The sequence below is a fragment of the Salvia miltiorrhiza genome, chromosome 4 (genome assembly GCF_028751815.1).
Source record: "Salvia miltiorrhiza cultivar Shanhuang (shh) chromosome 4, IMPLAD_Smil_shh, whole genome shotgun sequence".
NCBI classification, from domain to species: Eukaryota; Viridiplantae; Streptophyta; class Magnoliopsida; order Lamiales; family Lamiaceae; genus Salvia; species Salvia miltiorrhiza.
This window is the reverse complement of record NC_080390.1, coordinates 25,325,009-25,343,908: the sequence shown is the minus strand read 5'-3', so window position 1 is coordinate 25,343,908 and position 18,900 is coordinate 25,325,009. Positions and strand designations below refer to the sequence as shown.

Here is an 18,900-nt window from a genome sequence, read left to right as displayed (position 1 = left end):
CTTTCCAAAAGATTCTGGGGAGAGGCAGCTGCTACTGCATGCCATTTGATAAACAAATCTCCCTCTTCAGCTATTGGTTTCAAGACACCTGATGAGATGTGGAATGGCAAGGTGTCTGATTATTCATATCTAAGAAGGTTTGGCTGCCTTGCATATGCACATATTAGGCAAGACAAATTAGAGCCAAGGGCACTTAAATGCATTTTTTTGGGATATCCAAAAGGTATAAAGGGCTACAGGCTGTGGTGTTTTGAACCACGAATGCAAAAACTAATCATCAACAGAGATGTTGTGTTCAACGAGAACAGAATGCCTTGCATTGAGAAAGCTGAAGAAAAGCAGAAAGAGGATGAACAAGTTCCACTGCAGATGGAGCTTGAAGGAGAAAATGAGACTCCATTGCAGGTGGAGTCTGATGAGGAGTCTGATGAGGCAGATGCTGATTCTGATACAGAAGAGAATCTAAACAACTATCTTCTGGCCAGAGATAGAACAAGGAGATCTGTTCATCCTCCTGATAGATATGGGCATGCAGATTTGATTGCCCATGCTCTTGCTACAGCTGAAGATATTGATTTCAGTGAGCCTAAGACTTACAAAGAAGCCATGAATAGCAGTGAAAAGGAGCAATGGTTGCAGGCAATGAGAGAAGAATTGGACTCTCTCATGAAAAATAAGACTTGGATTCTGGTGCAAGCTCCCAAGAATTACAAATGTGTAAGCTGCAAATGGATATTCAAAAAGAAGATTGAGATAGATGGCAGTGTAAGGTTCAAAGCAAGGCTTGTGGCAAGAGGATTTACTCAAAAAGAAGGAATAGACTTCAATGAAGTGTTTTCCCCTGTGGTTAAACACAGTTCGATACGGATTCTCCTAGCTATTGTCATACAATAAGGCCTGGAACTTCAACAACTAGATGTGAAGACTGCTTTTCTTCATGGTGATCTAAAAGAGAGCATATATATGTATCAACCTGAAGGTTTTGTGTCAGCAGGAGATGAGAGCAAGGTATGTTTGCTCAAAAAGTCACTCTATGGTTTGAAGCAAAGTTCTAGGCAATGGTATCTTAAGTTTGACAAGCATATGACAGATATTGGTTTTGTTAGATCGAACTATGACAGTTGCGTATATATAAGAAGAAATGATGCTGGTGAAGTTACTTATCTCTTATTGTATGTGGATGACATGCTTGTGGCAAGCAAAGATGCATCTGAAATTGAGAGACTAAAAGAAGACTTGAGGAGAAAGTTTGAGATGAAGGATCTGGGGAGTGCTAAGAGGATTTTGGGAATGGATTTATTCAGAAACAAAGAAGGTAATCAGCTTTGGTTGGTGCAACATGATTATATACAAAAAGTTTTGAAGAAATTCAACATGGCAGAATCAAAGGAAGTCTGTACACCTCTGGGGCAGCAGTTCAAACTCTCAAAATCTCAAGAGCCAAAGTCAGATGCAGATAAGAGATTTATGGAAAGGATTCCTTATGCCAACATTGTTGGAAGTGTCATGTACACTATGATATGTACAAGACCAGATATAGCTCATGCTATAAGTCTTATTAGCAGGTTCATGGCCAATCCTGGTAAAGAACATTGGTCTGGATTAAAGTGGATATTAAGATACTTGAAAGCTACAGCAGGCCATGGTATTTTATTTGAAAGAATAGATGAAGATGGTGGAGATAAGCTGCTTGGTTATGCTGATTCGGATTATGCAGCTAATAAAGACACTAGAAAGTCTCAGTCTGGGTACATCTTCACATTATATGGAGCTGCAGTTAGCTGGAAGTCGGCTCTTCAATCAGTAGTAGCTATATCCACTACTGAGGCAGAATATATGGCTCTAACAGAAGCTGCAAAAGAGGTCATTTGGTTGAAGGGCATTTTATCTGAGTTTGGAGTGAAACAGAAGTGTGTGGTTGTCAAATGTGATAGCCAAAGTGCTATACACTTGGTAAAGCACCAAGTCTTTCATGAAAGAAGTAAACACATAGATGTGAAACTTCATTTCATAAGAGACATTGTGAATAAAGGTACTGTTAAAATTGAGAAAGTATCTACTGAAGAGAATGCCGCTGACATGTTAACAAAGGCCTTGCCCTCGGCTAAGTTTAAACATTGCTTGAGGTTGGTTCATTTGTTGAAGAAGCTGTAGTCAGTTGGTGAGGGGAGCCCTGTAGTGGGGCTGGTTTTTTGGTGGAAAGCTAGTGGAGTGTTTTATTCGATTAAGGTGGAGAAATGTAAAGTTGTAATCTCTAAAACACGCTTTATGGAGGGCTTAAGTGAATAAGCGATTTATGCTCAAGGACTTAGTTGCAAAGGGGGAAATGAATCTGTTACTTTTGCATGGATCTCCCAGATCGAGTCCAGAAGCTTCAACGGCGGTGATTTGGCATAAGCTTAGTTTTTTAGCTCTTTGATTGTGGTAGTTAGAGTTTGATGTGAATTTCTTATTCATTTTTCTGTATGAGGGAAAATCAGAGTGAAAACAAGGGAAAGGAGAGAAGAACTTCATTCATACTGTGAGTGTTTTGTTTGAGTGTTCTTGCCGATCTCTGTACTGTAATCTTCTTCATCTTGATTCAATAAAGCATTCTAGTTGACCCCCGTGGATGTAGGTTCATTCGTGAACTGAACCACGTAAAGATCTTGAGTCTCTTTCGTTTCGTTTTAGATTGCTTTTCAATTGGTTTGAATTGTTATCTTGGAGCTAAGATTAACAATATACATAAAGTTAGAACTGAACATTGCCCTCACCTAGCTATATTAATATATTATAAAAAATGCATTTCCGACACAAATTATGTATAAAAAAAATACAGCTCAAAAATCTGTAAAACTGTTCTTTCCTCTGAGAAATTAAACTATCAATTATTTGGCAGACTGGACCAAATCCATTGCACAAACACAAAAATGCAGAACAAAATCGTGCAAAATTATGAAGTTTGTTTTTGTAGGTGGGCACTAGGTTTTGGGACATCATTTAAAATTATGATTTTGTAATTTTAGGAAAATACTATCCAAAACACTCATAACTAAAGTATACATAGATTAATGTTTCCTGGGTCAATACAAGTTCCAAATCAACCTTTGTAAACACATATTTATGTATTTAATTTAATAAATACAAAATTACGTACAAATTTAATATTTATAGATCAAATGTATTTGTGTGGATTGCTATCTCTATTTGTTCCTATGATTCTTCTTTTCAAGTTGATTCTTGGATGGTCTTCTAGTAGTCATTGAGATTTGTTGGAAAAATATACCCTCGATCTTCTTGGACTTCATCTTCAAGCTTTATAATTAACATTGACATGGAAGACTTTGACTTGTTTCCAAGTATACATTGAGCTTCGAGCTTTATAACGTTGACGTAGAAGACTTCATCATGTTTCCCAAACATATGTTGAGCTTGACTTGATCTTTAATTCCAAAGTATATGCCGACGTGGAGGATTACGCCTTGCTTCCAAAGTATATGTCGGTGTAGAGGGCTTCACCTTGCTTCCAAAGTATACGCCGATGTGGAGGGCTTCGGCTTGCTTCCAAAGTATGCGTCGAGCTTCAAGCTTTATAACGCCTACGTGGATGACTCTCGCCTTGTTTTCGGATCGAACGCTGGACTTGACTTGAGCTTTGAACTGCTTTCGTGAAGAACGCCATGAATCTCGATGGGACACCTTGAGTATTAAAGAGAACTTCGTTGTAGAGAATTCTCCTCCAATTCTTGAGCTCTTGAATTATGATTTTGTGTGCTTATAACTAATGTGGAGACCCCTATTTATAGTTGTAGGAAGAGTTAGGCTTTGGCCTTGAGCCCACATGATTATGGGCCTAGGGCTGACGTGGCACGATCCTATTGGCCCTTGAAGATTGATATATATATATATATATCAATATTAAGATTTGACTTGCTGCTAAAGAAATTGATCTCTATCTTTGTGATATGGTATAATAACTTTATCAATAATTTATCATATATATATTGAATAAGATTTCCAAAATAAATAAAATATAAAATCAATAAATATTTAGTAAAAAATCATGTGCCTACAAATGCCCCCTTGTGACTTGTTCATGGACGACTTGTCGTGGAAATGAACGAGTCTCGATAATTTTGAATTTATTAGACAATTTATACTCATATCATGGAGTTCTTGGATTCAAACTTGTGAATAATTTATACTCGTATTCAAGAGTTTTTCAATTTGAATTTGAATTTGGATAGTTTATGCTCATATCAAGAAGTCTTCAATTTGAATGTGTAGACATTTATACTCGTGTCAAGGAGTATAATAGATAGGGACTTTGAATTTGGAAACCTTTTATACTCGTGTCTAGGAGTCTACATTTGAATTTGAATTTGTAGACATTTTATACTCGTGTCAAGGAGTCTTTCAATTGAATTTGAATTTGTAGACATTTTATATTCGTGTCAAGGAGTATTTCACTTGAATTTAAATTTGTGGACATTTTATACTCGTGTCAAGGAGTCTTTCAATTGAATTTGAATTTGTAGACATTTTATATTCGTGTCAAGGAGTATTTCACTTGAATTTAAATTTGTGGACATTCTATACTCGTGTCAAGGAGTCTTCAACTTGGATGATTCTTTTAGATAGTTGTTACTCATATCTAGGACATAATTGATAGTTTAGGCTCTTATCAAGGAGCATAATATATGTTGCATCGTATATTGGAAGATGAACTCATGACTAGATACACATTCTCTTCTTCTTCAATTGGAGATTCTTCTAAAGATTTCTTCATCAAAATAAATACAAAGTTGCAGCAAGCATAAAGGGAAGAACACAAAGCTATCTCTCTTTTCATTAACTCGACCCTTTTACAACTGCAACAGTGGGCTCCTTCAAAAACCCCAAAGGAAAGATGCAAAAGGAAAGTTGCAGAGAAGGAAAAAAATGCGCCGCTAGGGCACAAAATTAAGAACTGGGAAAGAATGGGAGCTGCCAAATACAAGGTAGAGGATTAACTTATTGGGCTATTGGGCCAACAAACAACACTGTGTAAGAATGATTCTTGGGATGGACATTCTTAGAGACAAAAAACGGAGTTGTTTGTGGCTAAATCAGAGAGAGTATATACTCAAAGTTCTAAGAAGATATCATATGAACGAGTCAACGTCAGTTACAGTTCGTTTAGCTACACATTTTAAATTGTCTGTTAATTAAAAACCCTTTACTAATGAAGAAAGAAATGAGATGGAGATCGAAGATTCCATATGCAAACATAGGGGGAAGTGTCATGTACACTATGGTCTGTACAAGACCAAATCTTGCACACTCCATAAGTGTGATTAGCAGATACATGGTTGAACTTAGAAAGCTGCACTGGAATGCACTAAAATGGATTTTGAGGTATCTGAAAGGAAATGTTGAAGTGGACATTATTTTCAAGAAATCTGTAGCTAATAAAGATGGTTTGTTAGTTGGCTTTGTTAATTCAGATTTTACCGCAAATCAGAATTCAAGGAAGTCGATGACAAACAGGTTATATTTTCAAAGTATTTGGATCTGCCATATTTTCAGACTATCGATAGAACAGACGAAAAATAAATGTGAGCCGGTATCAATAACATGAAGTGAGATTGTACAACAACGTTAGACCACATCCATGCCTCAAATTATGTAATACAAAATAATTTAAAAACAAAGCAAGACTATATACACAAAAGCTAGAGTTGGACCACATTCGTGCCTCAAATTATGTAAGCCAAAATAATTCTTGAAAGGGTAAATGCAAAAAAAAAAAAAAACAAACAAACAAGTTTTTACTGACAAATGTGAAAAACACATTAAAAATGGTTAAAAGGGTCTACCTTTCAGACATTTCTCCAGGGATTTGCGGTCCCAGATGCCACCTACAATCCGACAGCCTGCAATTCTTTATTCTCTCAACCAAATCCCACCCACAATCCTCGAATAACAGCGACAAGTCGTGACTCTTGAACTCTGGAACCTTTTCCCACTTACAATAAGGTAATTCTAGGGTTAAAGTGTAAATGTGGGTGATTTTTGGTAGTAAATACACGACACTGATGAAACGACGTCGTTCTAACTTAAACAACGTCGACTAAGGCTTAAAAAAAACGACGTCGTGTAATTTATCGTTCCGACAATGCCACCCTGGAATATCGGCTGCCAAGTCATGCCAACTCAGCTTTAAGTATGCCGCGTTTGTACGTCGGGGGAAAAATCAAACGAATTTATCCGGTGATGCATTTAAATGCCAAATTTAAAAGTCATGATAAATTCCTGAATTTGGTAATTTCTCGTGAATTTATCGGCAATTAACCCTTTTATTTTTATAATAATAGTTAAAATATCCTACTAATAAGATTACAATTTTTGTAGATAGAGGGTATATTATGTTTTAAAATTTCAAATTTTAATGATAAAGGTTAATTAAAGTTTGTTATATAATATTTTTATTTTTATAATAATAGTTATACAATAATAATATTATTAATAAATAAGATACAACAAATTATGAGAAAGTGTAACATCCGCTTAATTTAGGTCGTTTGATATTCTTATCAAAATTTTCTCATATACCATCATATTGGGGACAATAATTGTTCAACAATTCAAAATGGAAACGAAACCTAAATAATTTATAGGGAAAAGTTGAATTCTCAAGTTAAAGATGCATCGAAAAATGCAGAAAAAAAGTATATAACTAGATCACGAATCAATTAGAGTGCTAGTAAAAGGTATAAACAACGCCAATAGGCAAATGAAACACCACACTTTTCTAACAAAACTATGATAAAACAAAATGAATCCAAATAATTTAATTAGAGGGAGTTGACTTGACTTCTCAAGATAAGGATGCACCGAAAAATGCACCCAAAAGAAAAGTATATATCTAGATCGCGAATCATGAAGAGTACTCGTTAAAGATATAAAAAAGCCCACTAGGCAAAAAACCACAACATTTTTCTAACATACTATGTTAAACAAGTGGAAAGAGATGCATTCCATACAAACAGCTATCATAACAACCAATTAGGTGCCCAAATTCCAGAGCATTGGATATTTTTTTAACTAGTGTATAACCCGTCGAAATTCGACGGGACTTTAAATTATGATTTAAATTATTTGTGTTATTTTTATATAATCCATTCGTCTTAGTAGAATAGTCTTGTTTCTTTCCGGCACATAAATTAAGAAACTTATTTTTTAAGTGTAAAAGTGTGTAAAGGTGTATAAGGCCACAGTGTTTGTAGTGTAAAATCATTACCAAAAATAAAAACATGACTATTTTAAGAGATGTCCCGAAAAGGAAAACATGACTATTAGAGTGAGACGGAGAAAGTATAATTATTTTTAATTCATTTAACTTAATGTATTAAAGTTTAGTTTATATTAATCTCAACTATATTCGTCAATTAAATGTTAAATTTTTTGCTAAAATAATAAAAATTATCCTTTTATATAAATTTTGTAGTATAATTTTTCTATATTGACGGATAAAAGTTAATCTCAACTCTATAAAACCAGAGGATCATCAAGATCTCAAAAGAGAATATTTGACTTTTAAACGCCAAACTTTTGAGCATTATCTCGTCTGTACCCTGAAACACTATATCTGACTTTTATGAGTCAATCATTTGAACATCACTATCTAATGCTTTAAATATCATGACTCACTTCTAAACATTATTTTCATTAGGAGCTTGAAAGACCAAGACTAACTTGTGAGATTATACAATCTGAAACTTATAAGATCATAACTTACTTACAAACATCACCTTGTATGGAGCTTGAAAAAACATAACAGAGTTATGTGCATCATCTCATTTGGAGTTTAAAATACCTTAACTAAGTTTAATTCAAGCATCATTTCGTTTGGAGTTTGAAAGAATAAAACTGGCTAGTAAGCATCATCTTGTTTGAAGTTTGAAAGACCATAACTAAATTCTGAGAATCATCTCGTCTAAGGCTTAAAAAAATTGATATGAGAATCAAATTATATCATATCAATTTATATGAGAATATTTATTTATCATAACTATTCTCTATCATATGTGGCATTCTCACAATTTAATATTTGCTTCACCCTCAGTTATGCATTATCTGGCATTTTACATTTGTTTTCATCTATTCCTTATTGAGTTTATACAAAACTTTATCAATTCATAACCGAAATAAAAGGCTCAATCTCCATGAATACATTAGCTCATCTATCTTTCCCATGTTGATATTCTATTAAATTTAATCATGGAAAAAAATTAGATAAAGAAATACTTGTAATATGTATTTAAAATAAATAATTTTCCATATTTTTTTTTATAGTTGCAATAGTTTTTCACAGTAAATTTATATTAAACTTCATAATACAAATTCTAAAAAAAATTGTAAATAGATTTCAATATTTGCAAACCTAAATAAAAGTATAGACGTTTTTGAAATAATAGGTCCGTCAATTGATTGTTCATTTTTTTCTAAAATAATAAAAATACCCGTTTATATAAATTTTGTACAATTTTTCTATATTGACGAATAAAAGTTAATTTAAGATCTCATATGTCGTATAAGCATCATCTCATCTCATCTCTGTAATACCAATCGATCATCAATAACTTGAAAGACAATATTTGACTTTTGAACGCCAAACTTTTGAGCATTATCTCGTCTGGACCTTGAAACACTATATTTGACTTTTATATGTCAATCATTTGAACATCACAATCTGATGCTTTAAATATCATAACTCACTTCTAAACATTATTTTCATTAGGAGCTTGAAAGACAAGGACTGACCTGTGAGGGCCTGTTTGATATGGGTTGATAGGTAGGATAAATTAAATTAATACAGGTTAGTATGATGTTTGATATCATGTTCTATTAATGTGGTCAACTCCTACTTAATCCTATTTCTACATGCTATTTTGTGGGAATAACCCATACTAATAATCCGGCCATCCCCCCTCGGATAACTTTAATACTGCGAAGTTGGATAAAAATTCTGCTACCCTTCCTCACGCATATCAATGCAAATGCCCAAGTAATGGTGGACACAAATGATATTTTTAAAATTATATGAGGATAATTTTGGTATTAGATAATATAATCCAACATAATCCTATGGATATCAAACACAATATAGGATTAAGTAGCCATGATTTCAAACACCCATGAAATAATATAAATCCACACTAATCCACACTAATTCCTCAAGATAATTTTAATCCTAATCAATCCTAAACTGCAAATCAAACGGCCCCTGAGATTATACAATCTGAAGCTTATAAGATCATAATTAACTTCTAAACATCATCTTGTATGGAGTTTGAAAAACCATAACAGGTTTATGTGCATCATCTCATTTAGAGCTTAAAATAACATAATTGAATTTCAAATATCATTTTGTTTGGAGTTTAAAAGAATAAAAGTGGCTAGTAAGCATCATCTTATTTGAAGTTTGGAAGACCATAACTAAGTTTCGAGAATCATCTCGTCTAAGGCTTAAAAAAATGATATGAGATTCAAATTATATCATATCAATTTATTTAATATTTCAATTGGTAAATTTTCATAAAAATCAATGCGTAATTCAACTTTTATAAAATAAAAAAAGAAATATGCAAAATATCTTATTTTATGACCAAAGTAAAATGAATAAATAATTTATTTAATCACTGGTATTTATTTTTAAAAATAAAATTAAAGAATTTTTTATTTAACCAAATAAATTTGATCAACTTGAATTGACAAAGCAATTCAAATAGTATTAATCTCAATCATTCCACTAATTAAATATGAAATTTTGGGTTGGAGAGTAAGAGCATCCTTTTATATAGATTTAATTTTGGTGAAATCTCATAAAAAATCATTGTGGGGTGAGAAAATTTAGATAAATAAGAATGAATAAATATTAAAATCTTTGGAGAATTAGGATAAATAAAAATGTAAAAATATGGTGATGCAACATAGGAGTATTCCATTTTTTATTATATATGTGATGATATTAATATTTATTCTCGTCCCAAACCCATATAATAATACCAATTAATTTCTAAGATTTGTTTTAATTTATAAAGTATGTATATAAATAAATATAATATAAATCAATAATTGGGTAATGATCTTGATAAAATTTCAATTAATAAGAATCTATTTATTTCAAATACATTTAAATATATTTTTATTATTTTTTCAAAGTTAAGTGTCTTTTTATTTAGATTTTTAAATGACAAAGTTTAATAATCATTTTATATAAATTTGAATGGTGAGATTTAATATAGATTCAATATATATGAGAATGTGTTAGATCAATTTAGAAATGATAATTTATTTGAAATTATTTTTTATGATCAAATTAAATTGAAGAATCTATTTATTTTAAATGCATCTCAAAAGTATCCTTTTATTTATGTTTTTTCATAGTGAAGTTCAATTTAAGATCAATGCAGGAATGATAAAATATCAACGTGGGAACGATGATAAGCTAATATATGAATGAAGATTAGGTGTTTTATTTAGTGTAAAAATATATATGAAATAATTTAATTTGAAAAAAATGTCATATATGAGAATGTGTTACATCAACATATTCTTACAAAACTTCATCAATTCTACACCTATTATTACCATAATGATATATCTTAGTATCATTTTTATTTTATTTTATATGACGAAATTAAATTGAATAACTTATTTATTTAAAATACATTTAAGTATTATTTTATTTTATATGACCAAATTCAAATAGTTTGAATTCTGAAGTTTAATATAAATTTAACGGGAAAATTACTATTGCAACTATAAGAAAATGTGAAAAACTATTTATTTGAAATACATGTTATAAGTATTTCTTTATCTAGATTTTTCCATGATTAAATTTAATAGAATATCAATGTGAAAAGCTAGATGAGTTAATATCCTCATGGAGATTGAGCCTTTTATTTAGGCAATGAATTGATGAAGTTTGGTATAAATTCAATGTGGGATAGATGAAAATAAATATAAAAGTGTCATATAGTGTAAAATTAAAGGTTGAAATTTCAGTTCAAATTTTTAGATTTTGAATTATGAAGTTTATTATAAATTTAATGTGAAAATCTATTGAAGTTATAAAAACATGTGAAAAACTCTTTATTTGAAATACATATTATAAGTATTTCTTTATCTATATTTTCGAATGATTAAATATAATATCAATGTGGAAAAAGTAGATGGGCTAATGTCTACATGAAGGTTAAGCCTTTTAATTTATATAGATTATGAATTGATGGAGTTTAGTATAATTTCAATGTGGAATAGATGAAAAAAAGATGTAATTAAGAATGTCATATATTATAGAATTGAGAATGATCCAAATACTAACTTGTGGGCCGGAGTGCCACATAGGATAGAGAATGAAGGAGAGACCTTCAATATGTATTCTATTTAATAATAGATTGATTAATAACCTTTCGATTTAATATAATAAAATTTTGAAACAAATTTGTGAGATTTTCCTAGACAACATCCTCATAAAAAATATAATTAAGGTAATATTTAAATGAGATAACAAAAGGTCAATAACCAAGGTCCAACAACTAAAAAAAAGTCGATTACTAAATTTGATAGTTTGTTTTTTTATAAACAAATTAAATATATAAATAATTGTCTTTATTTCTCAAATTAAATAATATTATTATGAATGAACGTGCTTATTATAATTTAGAAGCTTCTTGTTTTCCATACATATTCATTACCACTTAATAGACCACATGCAGGCTGAGAATATAACCTTTTTTCAACTTAATCGCCATAACAACAGGAGTTATATAAACCTTAAAAAAAACACTAAATGTAAAAATACTTTAAAATGTGTTCTTTCTCGTATATTAATTGTTCATGATATATATTTCACTTTTTAACGTCGCACGTACACTGCTAAAAAATTTTGTCTAACAATAAAGTATGAAAAAAAAGCATGTCAAGTTCATAGGAAGAGGTAAACTATAAATCATGTATACATGTAATTAAGCGCATATCGGAGCTTTATACACACTCATTCAAGACAATATGATTTTTTGTTGTTGTTCTTATAATCAGTGCTTTGCTTGTGACATAAAATTCTAAAATAAAATAAAAATAAAGCAACAAACAGAGGAAAAATCTCTCAAACTATATTACTAATACAAAAGAATTTGAACTTCGTGGTTATAGAATACAAATATTACACAACAGTATAATACAATACCACCAAAACATGATACATGTAACCAACTTTTTTATGTATTTAATTTTGAAGAAAGATGGGATTGATGGGATATATATTATGCAAAACTCTTGACGTTGAGCTATTTATATACTATCTGCATTAGATGAAGCTTCTCTGATCCGCCACGACCATGATGCTAGAGAGCGAGGTGATGTCGAAGCAGCTCATCAACAACACAGTTGGAGCCAACGTATACAACACACACACATATATATATATATATATATATATATATATATATATATTGTTGGATTATTAAGTAAATATATTTATGAATATTAATTGCATTTAATATAAAATCTGATTTATAGGAACTTAATAGTATAATAGAGAGAGAGAGATAGAGAGAGAGTCTAATTAACAATACTTACTATACTCGAATGAACTCATCATGTATGGTGGACGCATAATTCTAGGGAGATAATTGTGCAGTGAAAAGAATAGTATTAGTAATGTGATTCAACGCATAATTAGACTTGTAGGTCGGTTACGGAAGAAGAGATTTCAAAGAGATAGAAACATGCAGTCATGCAGAATACTTGTGGGAATTCAAAGAGAGGTAAATAAAGATCATTGAGAGCGCCACGTAGGATAGAGAATTGATGTGGGCTCTCAAAAATGTATTCCTTTATATAATTGATAGATGTTGGAGTAGTTGTATGAAATACACAAATTTTGCGCGTGAATTAAAAATATTCTCTCTAAATACATAAATTTCTAATCGTTGTGATTTTCTAGACGACTGTAAACTATCCTTAAATAAATACTGTAATGGACTATTTCTGTATGATTAATATATATATATATTTTTTTTATCAACTGTATAATTAAAATATTCATAGTTGAATATGTCATTAATTTGCCACCTCAATTAATCATAAATTCATGACGATATTAATTCATCAAAAATTAAAAATCGGATAAAAATCAAAACAATCACTATAAGATGTCATATTCAACAGCAAATTTTTTAATTCATATATAGACAAAATAGATTTAATTATATTTGTGCAATTAGAAGGCAATAAAGTATTTGTATTTTGGGTGGAGAAAAAAGGAGTAGATAGTGGAGTGAAGAGAAGATAATGATTGTTGAAAGAAAGAAAAATGGAAGAGGAAAGAGCATCCTCACCTCATGTCTTCATATTTCCTCTACCTCTGCAGGGACCTGTGAATTGTATGCTGAAACTCGCGGAGATTCTATGCCTTGAACACATCAAAGTCACATTCCTCAACACTGATTACATCCAACAACGCCTCAACAACCACTCCAACGCTCACATTCACTTCCAAAACTATCCAAACTTCCGCTTCGAAACGGTCCCCGATGGCCTGCCGGAGGATAATCCGCGCACCGGCGGCGAGATACCGAACCTTCTGGAATCCATGGACACTGCCGCCGTCCCGATTTTCCGGCAGATGCTGCTCAACTCTGGCGCCACTTGCTTGATAGCCGATGGGATCTTCACCTTCGCTACTGATATTGCGGCGGAGATGGGAGTTCCGCTTCTCTACTTTGACACCATTAGTCCCTCTGGGTTTTGGACCTACCTCTGTTTGCCCAACCTCATTCAAGCTGGGGAGCTTCCTTTTAAAGGTTTAATTGCCATTTTTTTAATTTATTCATTCATCTTTTGTTGTGATTAGGTATTTTCAGTTGATATTAAGGGCAATCCTATGCTAGTTTTTGTTTTAGGACTTATTACGAGAAAATGAGTGGAAAGAAAAAAGATGAAAAAAAATCCATCACATCTATAGGTTTCATCATTTCTATCTCATGTTAGGGCGAAAACAAAAATATTGACCACACCAATTCTTCTTCTCGTAATAATGTTATTACACCAATCCTTATAATAACATCTTTACAATTAAAGTGAAAAGATGGAAAAGATATGTCATTGGAAAACTCTCCATTCTAATTGGGAGAAGTTATCTCTTTCTACAAAATACTCCATATATGAAAAAGTTAGAAAAGAGGGTATACTACTGTTTTCCACCATTTTCCACGAAGGTACGCTCTTTTGGAAATAAACGAAATGATAATTTTATTTACTTATTTATTTGTGAGTTTTCTTTCTTTCACGGAAAATTTGTGAGTTGAGCAGTTAAGTTAGTTATAGATTGAACAAGATATCTCCAAACTCAAACTTGCATTTTCCCTTTGTTGTTGATGATTTAGTGATTTACCTATATACTTTAGGTATAAGTAAGGGTTATATTCTTACTCTCTTTGACAACCTTGGTTTATTTGACGGTACAACATAAAATGAGTGACTTCAGTAATCACATCAGTAGACATATGATAGAAGTTTGATCTTTCACCATTTGTGTTTGTAAATTAAGTTCATATGTTATCTTTTTGGTACAGATGACAACTTAGATGAGATGATAAGAAATGCAGCCGGCATGGAAGGCATTATCCGGCGGCGCGATCTGCCGAGCTTTTGCCGCACCAAGAATCTCAACGACAGCATAATCCAACTAATTCTGAGCGAGGCAAAACACATCCCTCTTGCTCAGGGCCTCATCTTCAACACATTCCAACACCTCGAGGAGCCCATACTATCTCAAATGCACAACATCTGCCCCACCATGTACGCCGTGGGCCCGCTCCACGCCCACCTCAAAGCCAGACTCCTTGCTGCTCCCACCTCCTACAGCATATGGGAAGAAGACAAGTGCTGCATCTCTTGGCTCCACAAACAGCCCTCCAAATCTGTTATCTATGTCAGCATCGGCAGCCTTGCTGTCATGACAAAAGCCCAAATGTATGAAATCTGGCACGGCTTGGTGAGTAGTGGGGCAAGATTCTTGTGGGTCCGGAGGCCCGGTTCGATCACCGGGCTAGGCTCGGATCCCGATGAGATTATTCCCCCGAGCTGGCTCGGGGGACGGAGGAGAGAGGTTGTGTAGTGAGCTGGGCCCTGCAGGAGGAGGTGTTGGCTCACCCGGCCGTTGGAGGATTCCTCACGCACAGTGGATGGAACTCGACTCTGGAGAGCTTGGTCGCGGGGAAGCCTATGCTTTGTTGGCCGTATTTTGTTGACCAACAAGTGAATAGTAGGTACGTCGAAGCAGTGTGGAAGATTGGTTTGGACATGAAAGATAGTTGTGATAGAGTTATAGTTGAGAAGATGGTGAGAGAGCTTATGGAGTTGAGGAAGGAAGAGTTCTTGCAGAGGGCTGAGGAAATGGCGGAGTTAGCCAAGTCTGCCGTCAGCCCCGGCGGCTCTTCGTTTGCAGATGTGGATCGTCTCATTGAGGAAATTAAGATGATGAGGATAGCAAAAAAATAGAGCTATCTAATTCTAGTGATGTATGTAAAAGTTGAGCTAATAATAAAAAGGGAAGAGTTAGGTTATAAACCCTTTTAAAATATAAACCATGCATAAACTCATACTCCCTCTGTTTTTTTAAGTGTCCTATTGAGAAAAAATTATTGTTCTTTTTTTCCTATTTCAAATTTGAGAATGAACAAATGATACTTTACCCGTTTTCTTTAATATATATCATAAGTTAGCAATTATTTTTGTGCAAGAGCCATTCCAAATTCTTCATGCTTATTTATAATTGCGTACATGTAACTAAAACAATCGATTGGTTCATGTTTGTTTGTAACATTACAAATTCTTCTCTTTTTTTTCATCAAATAATTTTTTCTTAGGCAAAACAAACTACTCTCATTATTTATCCATTTTATGTTAGATAAAGGAAGCCGTTTAGCTAAAGGGGCATGTGATTCCAAGAAATATTATTTGCCAGAAACGTCGTTCCAAATGTCGAGCAAGCTGATGTTTTTTCTTAATTTTAATTACGACATATAGCTAAATAGAACATATGCGACGTTTTCATTATATTGTGATGACAATGTATGAATGTTTTGGATGATATATAATATATGTTATTGATGTCAATATCATTTTGTTGTTTTAGAATTATTTATTTATTTTTTGAGATTAATAACAGAAAAAAATTTAGAAAAAATATTAAATTGTCATGTATAAAAAAGATTACAAAATAAAATCGTTGTACAATACAACGTTACCGATGATAATTAAATTATATATGTCATTACGGTTTTTTTGTAATTTTTAATAACGGTAAGTAACGTCATGTATAACAGTTGTAGATAATGGATATTAGTGTTATGTACGAGGATATATAATTGTTATGTATTTCTATCAAAGATAACGGTAAAAAATCGTTCTCTTAAAGTATAAAAAACTGTTAACTATGATGAATATATATATATATATATATAATACATAACGATAAAAGGTATTCTTTAATAACGGTAAGAAACGTTATGTATAACTGACAAAGATAACGAAGATTTTTCGTTACGTATGAACGCATCAAACCGTTATGTATACTACTTTATATAACATTTTTTTTGTTCCGTTATGTATGAGTGCATCATACATAACACTAGTATACACAATGGTTCTTTAGGGTCATAGATAACAGAATTTCTCCGTTATGTATGAGCATTTTTCTAGTAGTGATGAATCAAATCCATTCATTTTAGAAATAGATTTCGGTACTAAGATGGAGAAGGAATTTGTAGATTGGTTCGCAAAATATGTGAGATACTATTTAATTTAATGTGTTTACAAGTACACTTTATACAAACTCACATAACATCAATGTTTGTCTAATTATGATAGGTCCAACATCCTTCTAGCAAAGTCACAAATAAATACATTAGGGACCTTGCAAAAGGGGCACTAAAAGAAATGAAGACATCTCCCGATTATAATATCAATGGATACAAATTTCACACACTAGTGCATGGAACATAAAGAGCCGGCATGAACATTAGAGTTTGCATAAAGGGTAAGACGTATGACCAAAATGAGCTTGATTTTTACGGGCCTTTCTAAAGGTGTGCCAGTTGGAGTATCCAAGTCTACCAATAAAAAAAACGACATTATACAAGTGTGAGTGATTTGATCCATCACATAATAGGACATTGGTACACCTAAATTTTAAATTGATTTCACTTAACCATTTGAGTAGGTACAACAAATATGAACAATTTGTTCTACCATACCAAACTCTTCAAGTGTATTATTGCTCGTATTTGAAACAATCCAGAATGGATTAGTAGGAAGTTTGTAAGATCAAAGCTAGATCTAAAGTGTAACACCCCAATTTTCTTAAACTTTTCAAACTAAAAACTTGAAAGAACTAATAGTTAAAAATAAAATTTCTTGACTTTTAAAATTTAAACTAATTTAAAAATCAATTTGCCAAAACTAAAGTAGTAACATAAAATAAGAACGATCAACTAAAACTTAATAAGTCCAACTTAAATTCTATGAAAATACTAAATCTCTAGTCATTCTCGACTTCCATGGCCACCTCGACTCCAAAACTGCAAAACTGAAAAGATAAGGGGGTGAGCATATTGAAAATATACTCAATGAAGAATCATGCACATATTCACATACGCTTAAACATGCAAATAATTCACATTGTCATACACATAAACTGCAAATCTGATGGGCGAACTGAGAGCCCCTTGACAAACATAATCATAGTTTGAGTCGATGGCTTAAGTCCCATGACCAAAGACATACATAGATCAATGGCTTAGGTCCCATGATCGCACATAACATCATAGATCAATGTGGCTTAGGTCCCATGATCGCACATAACAACATAGATCAATGGCTTAGGTCTCATGATCGCACATAACATCATAATCATAAGATGCATGTAAACAAGTAATCAAACGCGATAATAAAAACATATAAAACCATATGAATAAGCGTAAAATCCCTCACCTTAAACTTGAAATTGATGTAAAACGATGATCCTCATTCCACTTAATTAACCAATAATGAGCTCGAGTAATCCTTTCTTATAGCATCTAATACATAATTATTATATCAAGGTTTGTGTGTCCCCCCTCCCCATGTCCGTCTGTGACTTATATATATACAAATTATGGGGATAACTTTTATAAGCATGAATGTAATTTGAATAAATCACTTAGTTTTTCATATATATACGTATCTATAGCCTATAGGTAATGTGGTTTATATAAATCTTTATGAAAAGAAAATATAAAAATAATAATAGCATAATTAGTTTCCTTGAAGAATTGGGGGTTTGATAAAAAAATCATATGTTATCTACTAATGATAGGCCGAAAGAGTAATTAGAAAAAAATGTAAAAGACATCAAATTCTTCCCGTAGGTATAAACAAAAACAATTATATATATAGTTTTGCTTAATAAGTAAAGTCACCCTTTTCATTAAAAAAAACACGTCTTTCTTTTCTTAGATAAGTATATATGTATATATGGTGGTTCCATGCATATATAATCCATTATTTATTATAATATCAAGGCCTATAAAAAATTAGACAATATAAAATAAATGTATGTAAAATACTAATAATTTGGCTTCTATAATTATCTAAATAAAATTAATGGTGCATATCTATATGTATCATGTAATTATCGAAAAATAAGCTATTAAAGAAAATACTAGAAATTCAACTTATATAATAAATCTAAATATATTTGGGTTGTTACAACCTATCCCACTTAAAAATAATTTCGTCCTCGAAGTTTCTAATCATGCTTCAATCGTGCCATCTAAACAATTTCACAATTCCAACTATTTCTAATGGATCTAAACGTACTAGTAC

The 18,900-nt window shown here is 32.1% G+C and overlaps 1 pseudogene; it reads left to right on the top strand.

Annotated features, from left to right (window-relative positions):
• Positions 1 to 13,255: 13,255 nt before the first annotated feature.
• Positions 13,256 to 15,741, top strand: LOC131019977 (7-deoxyloganetic acid glucosyltransferase-like; annotated as a pseudogene).
• Positions 15,742 to 18,900: the final 3,159 nt, after the last annotated feature.